Below are 15,498 nucleotides of genomic sequence, written 5' to 3' on the forward strand. Positions count from 1 at the left end.
ATGCGGCAAGAACTGTGTGGTTAGGGTTTTACTGCCCATAGATATTCAACAGCAAACTATTGTAGCAATATGTGGACGTTTGCCTGCAACCTATTAATGAGTCATATCAAAAGCTAAACAATAGTTAACTTAACTGGCCATATTAACTATGTATATTGGGGTGTAGTGAACAGTGAGAGTAAAGAATTGTGAAGCGCAAATGTGCGCCTGAAGGCTACATCATTTAAAGTAGTTAGTGCTGAGCTTCCATCGCCATTTTTCAGCCAGTATAGAAACACAGTACGTCGACACCAAGGACAATCAATAAGGAAATAAAGAAGGTGAACGTCATACCATAAACCAGGACCTCAATTCTTTGATGGTCTTGGCTGCAAATTTCTTGACATGCTATACATCAATTACTCTGATAGCAGAGGCCATGTGATATATTTGCAGGGGTACTTTAGGTTATAGAATTAAGAGAACCGATAACACCAATATGTGTTATGGAATGGTATATATATCACTGCAGGCCATCAAGATAAAATTTAAACATAATTAGTTAACTGTAGCAGCATTCAGGGCAAGGTCCTACCATTACTCTTAATAATTAAGAACAACAACAGGTATGTAATAATTGGAATTGAAAGATCTGAAGCCAAAAATAAATAGCAGTGAAATAGTTAATTATAAATGGAAATATAGCAGAAGGGCATGCTAGATACCAATGGTGATTGCCCCATAAAAAAAGGTAATATCTAATGAAATAATAGAAAAGCTGAAAATATTCTGAATACATTTTCTGATCATGACAAAGAGATGGAGTGAGATTTCAATATGACACTCCTCCCCCCTTTTCCCAACCTCCACACACATTTTAGATCTGTTGGCAATAAACAGCCCTGAAATTTCTGACTCAGTGGGACAGAAATCAGTGACAAAAGGCTGTTATAGTATCACTGATCACTGGTCCTGAATGACTCATCCATTCACACACTGTTTTACATAAGTAACATCATGATGGGAAGACTTCAGGGATGTGGTACAAGTCAAGCTGTACATTAAGAGGCAGACGTATACACTGTAGGCCACTTCTGTATAATAAATTACTCCAAAAAATAGCCATTGCTCTGTCTACTGGGCTGCTTTTTTTGTCTAGTACTTCAAACAAAGTGTTTATTTAACTTTAGACAGAACACTGCCAGCTATCTATATGTTGGCAAAGTCAAGGTCTGTTTTATACAAACATTCTTTCTAACTTAAGTGAAATTTACATCCCTGAGTCCAGATATTCTTAAAAATTTTGGGAGTGGTTAGTAAGATATTAATTTACTTTGTTTTTTAGTATCTCAAGATTTTAAATTTCTTGCTTGATGTCTACTAGTGACATGTTATAGACTTTTGTATAAGAATGTAAGCCTCCAGTTGGAACCCTAGAGAAGGAGACAAAGTCTACATTGAAATTACTTTTACTTCTAGTATTTTGGTAGTGAATTTCACAGTTCATCCTAAATTCTTATTATAAACCACAAATACCATTAGGGAATAAATGAATGGCATGTAAGTGTAAGAATTCCTAGGTCCATGAAGAACCTTCTGGAAAATGTTCAATTGTCAATTTTACACACTGTCAATAAACTTAGATACATTGCTCCAAACAACAGTACCTTAGTTCAGAATCAAGTGAAAGTGTGCAAATTATGTTTACTTCAGCCTTTTAGAAAATACCCCTCAACTCATCAACTGAGTATACTGGTACCTCCAAGAGGGTGCTACTGAGTTAGCACATGATTTTAGTACCTTAGCTGAAAATGTACAACCAAAAGAGTTACTGATTTTGAGGCATCTAATGATTTTCATTATCTCTTTAATGATAATGTACCAAAGACTGTTTGCTGATGAAGTGCCTCATATCTATTAGACGGGCTTTGAGTTGCACACTTTTGGTCTAATAATGAAAAACCCAGGATGGAATGTAGCAATATTATGAAAAGGGTAGTGGCTATTTACCATATAACAGAGGTGTCGAGTTGCAGATAGGAATAACTAATAGACCGTCGGAAAGTAAGATTTTGACCAGTACTGCCTTTGTCAAAAATAGACAAAACACACACACACACAGACTCTGGTAGTCTTTTGTTGTGTCTACCTGTGATTCAGCATCTCTCATATTTGGTAAGTAGCAACTACCCTTTTTATAATATTGTTACACTTTTGGTCTGTGTGTTTGCAGCTACAGTTAGAAGAATTCACTGAATTTAGTGACCAATGATTTGAATTTAACATAATATGTGAAGCTGCAATGTCATCAAGAAGTTTAATATAATTTATAAATAAAAATAATCAATTATCATCATCATCATCAACTGGATAGATAAAAAAATCTAATCACCAGTGACAGCAGGAGTACACACATATAAAAAGGTATTACGTACGCAAGCTTTCAGAGTCAGTGGTTCCTTCTTCTGGCAGAAAGGTTGAAGGGGAAGAAGGAGGGGTGAAGGAAAAGGGCTGGTGAGATTTAGGAAAAGGGGTAGAAATCAGAAAATCCCGAGTCAGGGGAGACTTACCAGACAGTCTTCTGGTCTTTCCTTCTCATCCTGTCTTGTAAATCTCCCCTGATCCAAGCTTCTGGTGATTTTTATTAACTGTACTTTTTTTCCTAAATCTCACTAGTCCTTTCCCTTCACCCTTCATCCTCCCCCTTCAACCTTTCTGCTGGGAGGAGGAGCCACTGGCTCTGAAAGCTTGCATACATAATACCTTTTATATGTGTTTTCTCCTGCTGCTGCTTGGTGAGTAGATTTTTTATGTATCCAATGACATTATAATTTTATATAATCTGTTTTACTAAGTTTATTCATTTCATGCCTAGTACTATCCCAGACTGACTTTTTTTGGTTCTTGGAATAATTAATTTTTTTGGCATATTGGAAGGTTTTAGCCTTTATGACATGATAAAGAATTTTGAATACTACTTCAAGTGCACCTTTAAGTCTTGGTTACAGCTTGTCCCCTTTCTGGCACAACATGCACTTATCCAAGATGTTGGCCACCTTCCCTTTTGAATTCCATCCTACTTGTTCTTGACCCATCATAGAGAAACATTAAAGTCTTAAATTTTGGAACAGCATTGTAGCAAATAAATTTCTCATTTACTATATACTATTGGTAAATTTATTTCCATTGTTAATGCAGTAAATTATCTCTGAATACTGGTCTGAGTCAGCATTTATGTTTCTATGAAAAAGAGCCTGACTGAATTGAATAATTTGTTGCTCTTATTTGACCAGCAAGATCAGAAAAATTATTTATTAGAGGGCTCAGATATATACCATGAGAGACAGTTGGATGCAGAAACGAATTATGAGTCACTGTTGAATGATATATTACTATTCTTGTTGAATTGTTACTGTGGGAAACAAACCAAAGCTGAAATCAGTAACTGCATATGTTCTCAATCAAAACTGTCCGTCACTTCCCAGCTTTTCTATTAAGTCTTATTAGCACCCCCTCTAAATGCTTAATTCAATTTAAAATATTTCCCATATGGGACTAGTGACAGACATGCTGTCTTTCCCAAGTCTTTTCTTGTGCAAATTTATGTCTGTGACCTAGGATTTATTACACTTTTTGTGTATGTAACTATACCTCCTTTTCTTATACCTACATAGTGAATATTTCCAAATCTATTACTGAAGCACAGCAATCACAGAGATGTTCAGTGTAATACTCACTGAGGTCTATGGCTATGGACTTTATTACATTTGCATGTAAATAGTCACTCTACATCTACATTGACATCAATACTCCACAAGCCACTTGATGGAGTGTGATGGAGGGCACCTCTGATACCCCTAGCTGATTCCCCCTTCCCTGTTCCACTCACAAAAGGCATGAGGGAAGGATGATTGTTGATAACTCAGTGTATTAGCTCTATTTTCTTGAATTTTGTCATCATGGTCATTTCTTGAGGTGTTTGTGGGAGGAAGTACCATTTTGTCTGACTCTTCCTGGAATGTACTCCCTCAAAATTTCAACAGTAAACCTCTCTGGGAGGCACAATGCCTGCTTGTAGTGTCTGCCACTGGAGTTGGTTGAGCATCTCCATAATGCTCTCGTACTGACTAAACGATCCTGTGACAAAATGCACTACTCTTCATTGCAACTACCCCATTTCTTCAATCAGTCCTACCTGGTAGGTGTCCCAGATTGATGAACAATACTCAAGAATCAGCCAGATAAGCACCCTGTAAGCCATTTCTTTGGTCCATGAGTTATGTTTCCCTAAGGTTCTTTCTGTGACTCTTAGTCTGGCGTCCGCTTTTCCTGCTACTTGTTTTATGTTGGCAGTACACTTATAGCCAGTCCCAATAGTTACTCCAAGATATTTTACAGTATAAAGTGTCTCCAGCAATTTGTCAACGATAGTGTAATTGTAGAGTAGTGGATTTCTTTTCCTATGAATGTGCAATACGTTACACTTATTTACATTCAGGGATGACTGCCAGACTCTGTATCATTTGTTAATCATCTGTAGGTTTCTTTGGAAATCTGTATTGCCTTATGGCATTCTCTTTCCTCAAATTACACTTACAACAATGTGATACTAATTTGTGTGCGTAGGGCATCTGTTGGAGTGTTAGCCATAATGTTTTAATTATCAGTTTAAAAAAACTAAAGTGTTTCATTTGTTTGTAGGTACATGTCTGCAATCTAGCACACTCTGCAGTACCTATGCCACATAGGAGCCAAACAAAATGGTCCACCCATCTTCATCCATGGGCAGTGTCATTTTGTTCGAGTCCCCTTGCAGCATTTATAGTACTGTGGCACAGATACTGTAATGTGTATAAGGACTGCAGACCTTTACCTGGAAACAAATGCAAAACTAATAACGCAATTTTTTTTTCAAAGTGATAACAAAAATTTAATGACAATAGATTTTTAGGTATCACAGAGATATGAGAAGCTCATCTTCTTATTTAACAGACTTCTCGTTACTTGATAGAATGGTCCAAAACTATTATGATTATTCCCCTTTGTGTTGTTGAAGCTGCCTTACTTGTTTCTCTAATTATTGTTCCAACTACATCTGTAACTGTTTGGTGAGCTCTGTCCTTTGCAAATATTTACCCTAAATGGCTTGTGAAAATATTCAAAATCAAAGAGATTAGTACACTGACTGCATCTGGAAATTAGTTGCACAAGTGAGCTGTTACTGGAAACATTCAAATGTAGCCCGTGTGCAGCAGAATGATATATGACACATTAGTGACACCCGTGTATAGTCACCCCCCTCAGCTGACCTCAGCATTTTCTGAATCAACATAACACTTCAACGTTTAATCCAGGGCTTGTCACATCACTCAAAGAGTGACACAATGCGCACTGTATTGTTATTGTTAGGAGCTCTACTGCATAGCTGAGGTTATGGTCCATACCTACACCCCCCGCAATCCCATCACCCATCACCAATGACCACTACATAATCTTGTTTACTGGCATCGTTCCCCAGGGAACCTAAAACACGGGTGACATAATTGAGCCCTACACTTGGCTTAAAAACGTTAGTTACTTGATATTTACCACATAGGGTTCCCTTCCAATGAATACTGCGTAACAAAAGGACCTTCTTGGCCTTTTTGAGCCTCTGACTACTGCTAGTTAAGGTGGACTTCCTTTTCTGTCTAGTCACACTGTTCCTGAACTCCTTGCGTTGCCTGCACACTTTTGTCCACAGTCTCTGAGCAGTGGAGCAGTTGGAGACGTCTTAACTAAAGTAAGAGTTTACTCAGCACAAATAATACCAGCCCAACATACAATACCTATCAATTCCCCAACATATATTTCTTTTTTAATTTGCGAAGATTTTGCAGGAAGAATCCAAAGCTACATAGATTTAGTGCAAAACTAACTAAAACTCTAAATAAGGTGTGTTTTATCAAATTATATTAGGACTTATCAACTAAAATAAATCTTATGAAAGCAACCATGTAGCTGGTGGTGGTTGTTGGGATGTTTAAGGTGGACTAAACAGCTAAGGTCATCAGTCCCCCATTCCAAAAACAGGCGAGACATAAATTCGCGGAGCAGGTAAAACCCCAAGGGGAAGGAGACTCCCCCCCCCCCCCAGGCACTGAAAGAACACAAATTAGGCAACGAACACTACAGACAAGAAGAGTACAGATGAACACCAGACAGAAAGAAACAGAAGAAAAGAAGATGGCCGGAGACTGGTTGACTGACCATGAGAACAAAAAAAGGGAAAGAGTCAACCATCTTACTACACACTAAAATCTGCAACCAAATATGAGAGACTCGAGGATAGAGACACAGAAAGGGAAAGGTGCAGGACCTCCCTAAATGGAACCAAAAAAAGGACTACCACGGATAAAATTTAAAACGTCGTCAGCCATGGAGGCATCCTCGCATAAAACCAAAGGCAAAGTGCCCGGGAGATTAAAAGACTGCCGGAGGGTGCGCAGTCGGGGACACTCCAACAAAATGTGGGCGACCGTCAGCCGGGACCCACACCAACACAGGGGGGGATCCTCCTGACGCAAAAAATGGCCGTGCATCAGGTAGGTATGGCCAATGCGGAGCCAACAGGATTACAGAGTCCCTGCGAGTAGCCCGCAGGGAGGACCACCACACATCGGTCGTCTCCTTAACAGCCCGCAGTTTATTCGGGGATGTCAGGCCATGCCACTCAGCAGCCCACATCCCAAGCACCTTACGGCGCAACACCAACCGCTGATCTTGAGCTGGGAGGCCGATCTCCAAAGCTGGGGCGTCGATCGCCCCTTTGGCCAGCCTGTTGACACGTTCGTTCCCCGGGATGCCAACATGACCTGGCGTCCAAACAAAGACCACCGAACGACCAGAGCGGGTAATGGCGGAAACAGACTCCCGAATAGAGGAGACCAGAGGAGAAGAGGGATAGCAGCAGTCGATGGCCTGGAGGCTGCTCAGGGAGTCACTGCAGATGACGATGGACGTACCTGAGCAGGAACGCATATGCTTAAGAGCGCGCAATATGGCCACCAGCTCTGCAGTAAAAATACTGCAGCCAGCCGGCAAGGAGTGCTGTTCAACATGAGCAGCATGAGCAAAAGCGTAGGCAGTGCGACCATCAACCAGGGAATCATCAGTGTAGACAGTCTCACAGCCTGAAAATGAGGCGAGGAGTGCAAGAAAACGGCGACGGAGGGCCACAGGCGGGACCGAGTCCTTGGGTCCCTGTGCCAAGCCCAGACAGACAGACAGCCAGGGCAAACACCAGGGAGGCGTAGGTGCACGGACCCAGAAGGGAGGCAGAAGAGGGAATGACCCCAGTTCCGACAGCAGGTACTGGACGCGGACACCTATGGAAAGCCCAGACCGAGGTCGCCGTTCGGGCAGATGGGGGACCATGGCAGGGAAAAGCAGGCGATGATTGGGATGGCCCGGCAAGCAATGCACGTGGACAGCATAGTCGGCGAGCAGTCGATGGCGGCGAATCCGCAGCGGGGGAACACCGGCCTCCACCAGTAGACTATCGACGGGGCTTGTACGAAAAGCGCCAGTTGCAAGCCGAAATCCACAGTGGTGTATGGGGTCTAACAACGCCAACACTGAGGGTGATGCAGACCCAGAGGCCAGGCTCCCATAATCAAGCCTGGACTGCACAAGGGCTCTGTACAATCGCAACAGCGTGCAGCGATCTACACCCCAAGACGTGTGGCTCAGGCAGCGGACGGCGTTGAGGTGCTTCCAGCACTTTTGCTTCAGCTGAGTAATATGAGGAACCCATGTGAGCTGGGCATCAAAGACGAGACCTAAGAAGCGGGAAGTGTCCACCACTTCAAGCAGGCGGCCGTCGAGGTAAAGTTCAGGATGAGGGTGGACCGTCCGATGCCTGCAGAAGTGCATAACTCGAGTCTTGGCTGCAGAGAACTGAAAACCATGAGTCAGAGCCCACGATACTGCCTTGCGAACGGCTACTTGCAGCCTGCGTTCGGCGACTCCCGTAGTCGTGGAGCGAAAGGAGATGCAGAAGTCGTCGGCATACAAAGAAGGAGACACCGACGACCCCACGGCTGCAGCCAGACCATTAATGGCCACTAGAAATAAGGAGACGCTCAACACCGAGCCCTGCAGGACCCCATTTTCCTGTATATAAGATGAACTAGAGGCGGCACCAACTTGCACCCGGAAAGAGCGGCGCAATAGAAAGGTTTGAAGAAAAGCCGGGAGCCGACTACTAAGACCCCACTCATGCAACGTAGCAAGGATGTGATGCCTCCATGTAGTGTCATACGCCTTCCGCAGATCAAAATATACAGCAACAAGATGCTGACATCGGGCAAAGGCCGTACGGATAGCAGATTCCAGCCGCACCAAATTGTCTGCAGCAGACCGGCCCCGACGAAAGCCATCCTGGGATGGAGCGAGGAGACCACGCGACTCAAGAACGCAACACAAACGCCGCCCCACCATATGTTCGAGCAATTTGCACAAAACGTTGGTGAGGGTAATGGGACGATAGCTGTCCACCGCCAGTGGGTCCGCACCGGGCTTCAAGATGGGGACAATAAGACCTTCGCGCCATTGTGACAGGAACACGCCCTCGCTGCAAGTGCGGTTAAAGATGGTGAGGATGTGTCTCTGGCAGTCCCTGGAGAGATGCTTCAGCATCTGCGCGTGGATGCAGTCTGGTCCTGGTGATGTATTAGGGCAATCGGCGAGGGCAGCGAGGAATTCCCTCTCGCTGAAAGGAGCATTGTACTTTTCAGAACGACGCGTGTGGATTGATAACGGCGTCCACTCGGCTCGCTCCTTTAGAGAGCGAAAGGCAAGGGGATAAGTTGCAGTCGCAGAGCTCTTAGCAAAGTGCACGGCAAGGTGTTCAGCAATGGCGGCAGCGTCCGTGCAGATAGCGCCATCCAAGGAGATCCCAGGGACACCTATAGGGGTCTGGTATCCATAAATCCGCCAGATCCGGGACCACACGAGCGAGGGGGAGACACGGGAGCCCAAGGATGAGACATACCTCTCCTAGCACTCCTGCTTACACCGTGCAATAAGACGACGGGCCAAGACACGGAGCCTCTTAAAGGCGATGAGGGTCTCCAGAGACGGGTGCCGCCTATGACGCTGGAGAGCCCGCCTACGGTCGCGAATAGCCTCAGCAATCTCCGGCGACCACCAGGGTACAGCCTTCCTCTGAGGGAGTCCAGAAGAGCGGGGGATGGCAGCCTCGGCTGCCGAGATGATTGACGTGGTTAAGACACGGACCGCCTCGTCAATGTCACCCTGTGGGGGAGACTCAATGGTTGCTGCGGAAGTAAAAGCCGGCCAGTCAGCCCTCTGGAGAGCCCAGCGGGGCAGGCGCCCAGAAGAATGACACTGGGGCAGTTACAATTAGATGGGAAAATGGTCACTACCACACAGGTCAGGATGCACTCTCCGGTGGAGGGATGGGACAAGTCCGGGGCTGCAAAGAGAGAGATCGATGGCTGAGAATGAGCCATGGGCCACACTGAAATGCGTGGGAGCACCAGTGTTCAAGAGGCTAAGGTCGAGCTGAACCAACACATGCTCCATGGCACGACTGTGGTCATCGGAGACAGTCCCACCCCATAGAGGGTTGTGTGCATTGAAATCGCCCAGAAGCAGCAATGGTGGCGGGAGTTGAGCCAGCAGCGCAGCCAAGACATGTCGGGGGAGCTCCCCATCCGGAGCAATGTAAACAGAGCAAACAGTAATAGCCAGCGAGAGCTCAACCCTGACAGCGACAGCCTCTAAAGGCATCAGAAGGGGTACTGGCGAGCTACAGACAGAGTGGTGAACAAAGAGGCAAACTCCACCTGACGCTCGGTGACAGGCAGCACGGTTCTTATAGTATCCCCGATAACCGCAAAGGGCGGGGGTCCGCATTGCTGGAAACCAAGTTTCCTGCAGAGCAATGCAGAGAACAGGGGAAGCACTCAGAAGCATCTGGAGCTCAGGCAGGTGGCGGAAATAACCGCCGCAATTCAACTGGAGAATGGAAGCAGTAAGGGACTGGGAGGGCGTGAAGGTGACTAAGAGGCAGACGGCGCCTCAGAGCCAACTGCCACCACCGGGGGAGACTCAGCTGTGGCCATAGGAAAGGCCCCCGAGGGTTCCGTGAGGGCAAGATCCGCGGCAGAGGCGAGGATCTCCACCTCATCCCCGGAGCCAGGACTATGTACAGCAGGCGGCACTGAAACCGCCGGAACGTCCTTCTTCTTGGACACGTTCCGTTCCTTCTTCTCGCATCTGCCCTTAGGGTGAGAGAGCTGGGAGAGCTTCTCTGAAGGAGCGTCGGAGGCTGATGACGACGCAGAAGCCCTACGACCAGCAGGTGGCGGAACCTTCAGCCACTGGCTGACATCCGGCTGGGTAGGAGAAGAAACGGAGGAAGGGAGAGCCCCGAGGGACCCCTTCCGCGAGAGAGGAACCGGCAGAGGCAACGCCGGTGGAGAAGGAGGGGGAGGGTTCGAGCCTCCCGGTTGTGGAGCAGATGTCACTCCCAATGTAAGCGTGGGGGGAGCAACAGAAGAGGGTTTGCCCCCAACGGCTAAGGGGGCAACAGAGGAAGGCTTGCCCCCAGACATGACGGGGGCAGACAGAGATGCACGGCCCCGAGGGCCCACTGAAGGCGGCACAGATGAGGTGACAACTGCCGCTCGCGAGGGCGACGATAACGTGGCCACAGCATAAGATGTTCGAAGGGAAGCAGGATACAACCTTTCAAATTTCAGTTTTGCCTCTCGATAAGTAAGCCAGTCCAGGGTCTTAAATTCCATTATCTTCCGCTCCTTATGAAGAACAGGGCAATCCGGCGAGCATGGAGAGTGGTGCTCCCCACAGTTGACACATACAGGCGGAGGCGCACATGGAGAATCGGGATGAGAGGGGCGTCCACAATCTCGACATGTGGCGCTGGATGGGCAACGGGAGGACATGTGCCCAAACTTCCAGCACTGGAAGCACCACATCGGGGGAGGGACGTATGGCTTGACGTCACAACGGTAAACCATTACCTTGACCTTCTCGGGCAAGACATCACTCTCGAAGGCCAAGATAAAGGCACCGGTGGCCACCCTGTTGGTCTTGGGTCCTCTATGTACACGACGGACAAAATGTACACCACGTCGTTCCAAGTCAGCTCTCAGCTCGTCATCGGATTGTAACAAGAGGTCACGATGGTAAATAATCCCCAGGACCATATTTAAGCTACTGTGGGGAGTGACGGTAACAGGGACGTCACCCAGCTTATCACACAAGAGCAACGCTCGTGATTGGGCTGGGGAGGACGTCTTGAGGAGGATGGACCCATTCGTCATTTTAGACAACCCCGCCACTTCCCCAAACTTATCCTCCAGGTGTTCCACAAAAAACAGAGGCTTCGTCGTAAGAAAGGAGTCACCATCAGTCCTGCTGCAGACAAGGTATTGTGGTACGTAAGGCTCCCGCTTGGCACTAGATCTACGTCCCTCCCATGGCGCAGCCAACGAGGGGAACGACTGAGGGTCATATTGCGCAGCATCAAAGTCAGCTCTGCCTCGCTTAGAGACGCTGGTGGCCGTGCGACCACCAGCTTGGTGTGATTTATTGGGCTTCATTGCGCCACATCCGCCCAGATGCCACCTACTCCGAACGAGGGCTCTCCCCAAGGGCGCCACCCAGCCAAAGCAATGGGTACCTGGCCGATATCCCGTTGCCCGGAGTCCCCGTGCCCCAGACAAGATGGGCACATACTCCTTGGCATGCGTGGGGAGGAAACAGCTCTGGCATCTGTAGTGCGATCCCTGCGTGGTCAGGGGGCTACCACCAAGAGGGTACATGACGACCCCACCACAACGGACTGGCTACCGTGCTGGATTTTAGGTGTTGAAAGGGTCCACAGTTGTCGGGGTCGCTAAGAAGGGGATTGCACACAAGACGAGAAGGAGGCAACCCAGAAGACGTTGGGTGTAAATCCCGCCACACGACAATAGGTAGCATGCAAGATGGTGGAGCATGATGGACTAATAGAAAAACACCATGTAAGGCGTCCTTCCCCAAATGGCACGCACGAACAACGGAAATTTGGAAAAATGGAGGTCAAACCCAAGAGGGGACCATCACATTAAAGTCGAAATGTTTGAGACTCCTTTTAGTTGCCTCTTACGACAGGCAGGAATACCGCGGGCCTATTCTTACCCCTGAACTCGCAGGGGGGAACCATGTAGCTCTCAGATAATGATGAGTGATGGAAAAATCCAACAATTCTACAAAAGTCATGATGTATTATTATTATTATTATTAGGTCGGTACCTGCAACTGCTAGGTGTATTTCAAGCAGATAACTTTTAAATAGAAATAATTATAAGTAACTTTCAAAACTGTTAGTATTAAGGAAAGATGAAAGGGAAGGTTGGAAGAGGGGGCAAGTCACTCAGATCCCAGGTTAAGAGGAACCCACCTGTTATGAAAATGAAGATAGACAAAGGTGAAGGAGGTGATGTGAGAGAAAGTAGGAGATTAAAGATAGTGCATTGGTAAATGCTGTGCCACCTTCAATCCAGAGATGAAAGAATGGCACAGTGTGTAGCAAGAATGGATTAGAGAAAGAGAAATGAGTAGTGGAATGAATAGTGCAGTAAAGAACTAGGCAGAAAGCAAAAAAGGAGATGAAGAAAAACCAAAAGAAAGGGAGAAAAAGGAGGAGTGAAGACAAAAGGTATTGGAATAAATGACTGAGTAAATAATGAAATTTTGCAAAAAAGGGGGGGGGGGGGGGAGGGTGTCAATTCCAACAGAGTGGCAGTATGCAAGAATAGTCACATCCTTATTCTCTCTCTCACTCACTTCCTGTTGTTTCTCTTTGTTTCCTTTTCTGCTCTTCTCCAAATTTTTAATTGTGTTCTTCATTCTACTTCTCATTTCTCTTCTTCTACTCTGTTCTTACTCCTCGGTCTGTCCTTCCATCCCTGGATTGAAGCTGCCACAATGCTTACCAATGTATTAGCTTTGATCTCCTACTCTCTAGCACACCCTACCCTTTTCTCCTCTTTGTTTCCCTTTGTTCTCACATCAGATGCGACTCTCTGAACCTGATGTCTGAGTGATGTGTCTCTCCTATACAACCTTCCCCAGTCTCAATCATCAATGATAAAAACTGCTACAGTTGTAAAAATTATTTATTTCTAAAAAGGAAAGCACTACCTGATTCAGGACAATGTCCCATCTACAAGTGCATCTCAGAATTTTTAAAAGACCAATAATACTTATCCATACGATTAAGCTAATCAATGCTAAACAGTACCAAAAGAAATTCCTAGCAAAAATCCCCTATACATACATTAAAATGTGAGTCAACAAAGGATGCATACGCACATTAAAATGTGAGTCCTCAAAGGATGAAAACTAATGTATGTACAAGGGTTTTTTCCTAAGAATTTCTGTTGGTTCTGGTTAGCTTCAATTAACTTAACCATGTGGATAGGTATTGTTATTCTTTTAAAAATTTTGCAGATACACCAGAAGGTGGAACATATGTCCTGAAACTGGGTAGTGCTTTTCTTTTTAGAACTAAATAATTTTTACAACTGTAGTGTATTTTATCATTGATAATTACCTATCCTTGTTTCCATTCCGATGAAAAAACTAACATTTCTGAAAGCTAAGTATATTTTTTCCTACTTTCAAATGTGCCTGCCAGCAGCACTTTCATTTTCACTTTCTTCAGGTAATTAGTGGTCAGCCATTTTGTTCTTGTTTTACAGTATTCTCGAGCAACTTTTCCTTTTGATACATGTCATTATTATTCCTCCAATTGTATTTTTTTTACTTTATTGATCCCTGTCTATACAATGTTATGGGATTTTATCCTTTTATTGTAGTAATTATTCTTTAAATTATGTAAAACTCTTCTGCAAGGGTCAACACTATTGACAGCATGTGTTGCATTTAACACTTGTGACTTGTGCAGATGACACTGGCTGTTGTTGGACGGATGGGTGAACTAGCATACAACTTCCTGTTATAGCTACAGATCACTGAATACCACTTTGGGTTTGTTTGTTTGCGTCAGCTGCCACACGAGGTAGGTTTATCATTATAGCACTCTGTTCCTTCTGTTGGTGCAGACATAATTCCGTACTATATGTTTCCCTTCTTTGTTGGCTATTTGATGTGGATCACAGTATAATCAACAAGGGTATACATACATCATTACACACATTGTGTTATATCTGTTGGTAGATATCACTGACATTCCCACTACTTTCTCTTCCTCTTTCCAACATTACTCATATTTTTGCGTTTAACACTTTATCTGATTTTTTTGTCATTTTAACTGTGCATCTTACAAATTTTCTCCATGCTTCAACTGACATTCAGACATCTTTTCTTCCTGTAGCATTACCTTCCTTTTTTAAATTGTGACATAGTATTTTGGGATCCTTGAGCCTTTAAAACATTTTTTTCATCACCTGGATCACAAAGGTTCTGTTTATTTATTATAACCAGCTTCAATTCTTACCAGATCTTGTAGCCCCTTTATCATGTATGTAACTGAGCACAATAAACAGTTCACAAAATCTGAAGACGGTTTTGGAAGAGAACTGAAACCATTCATAAATAAATAAAATTTTCATTCCTTTGTCATAGCTGAACCTTTTTAAGTGTGTTTCTCTGCTTACAGCCACACCTACTCCAGTCTGTTTTCATATCTGTTGCCTTGCTTCCAGTAAATGTCTCAGCTTTTTTTGCCCCTGATCTCAGTAAAATTTGTTGTCTATTTCAGTTTAAGTTCTGCCCTGCACGTATCTCCAATCTATTTCATTCGTCTGGCTGAAAACATGCAACTCAACAGTTAAAAATTTGATACTTTCTCCTGCCAGACTTGTTTGCACCTTCTATGGTGATTGCTGGCTTCAAATTTTTATCAGTGAATCTTCCTGGAAGTTTAATTACAGGACTGCCTCATTTTCATAGCTTTTTGAAAAATCCCCTCAGTATACATTCTTTCTAGTGATATATAGGCTGCTGACTGATATATGAAATTCTGTTTATTCTTTCAAACAACTTAAGTAGTAAAAGAGAAACAAAAAGTAACCATCCACTACATAGCTGAGGCATTGAGAGGCCAACGGATACCATCCATGTTAAATTTTCAGTGCCTACAGTGTCACATCTTACATTGTCACAAAAATTTTTATTTTTAAAGGGGATCACTTAAGACTATTTCCATGGGTTTGCCCCTCAAATTCCTCCCTCATATCAAAAAATTGTCATCTGATGTAGTACAAACTGAAAAAATAAATTCCTTTTAAAGCACAGTTTCGTATATAATTTATATTCAAAACCTTACACCTGTCACACAGAACAAATTCTAAATCGAGAATACTTTACACAAGTTTAAAGGAAGAAATGCTCCCAATTATTATTACAGTATTTAAAGAACATCAAAATATGAACAGGCTGAAATGAACAAACAGTACATGATACTATGTTAATCAATGC

Source organism: Schistocerca cancellata, chromosome 3, assembly GCF_023864275.1.
Source record: "Schistocerca cancellata isolate TAMUIC-IGC-003103 chromosome 3, iqSchCanc2.1, whole genome shotgun sequence".
In the NCBI taxonomy this organism is placed as follows: domain Eukaryota; kingdom Metazoa; phylum Arthropoda; class Insecta; order Orthoptera; family Acrididae; genus Schistocerca; species Schistocerca cancellata.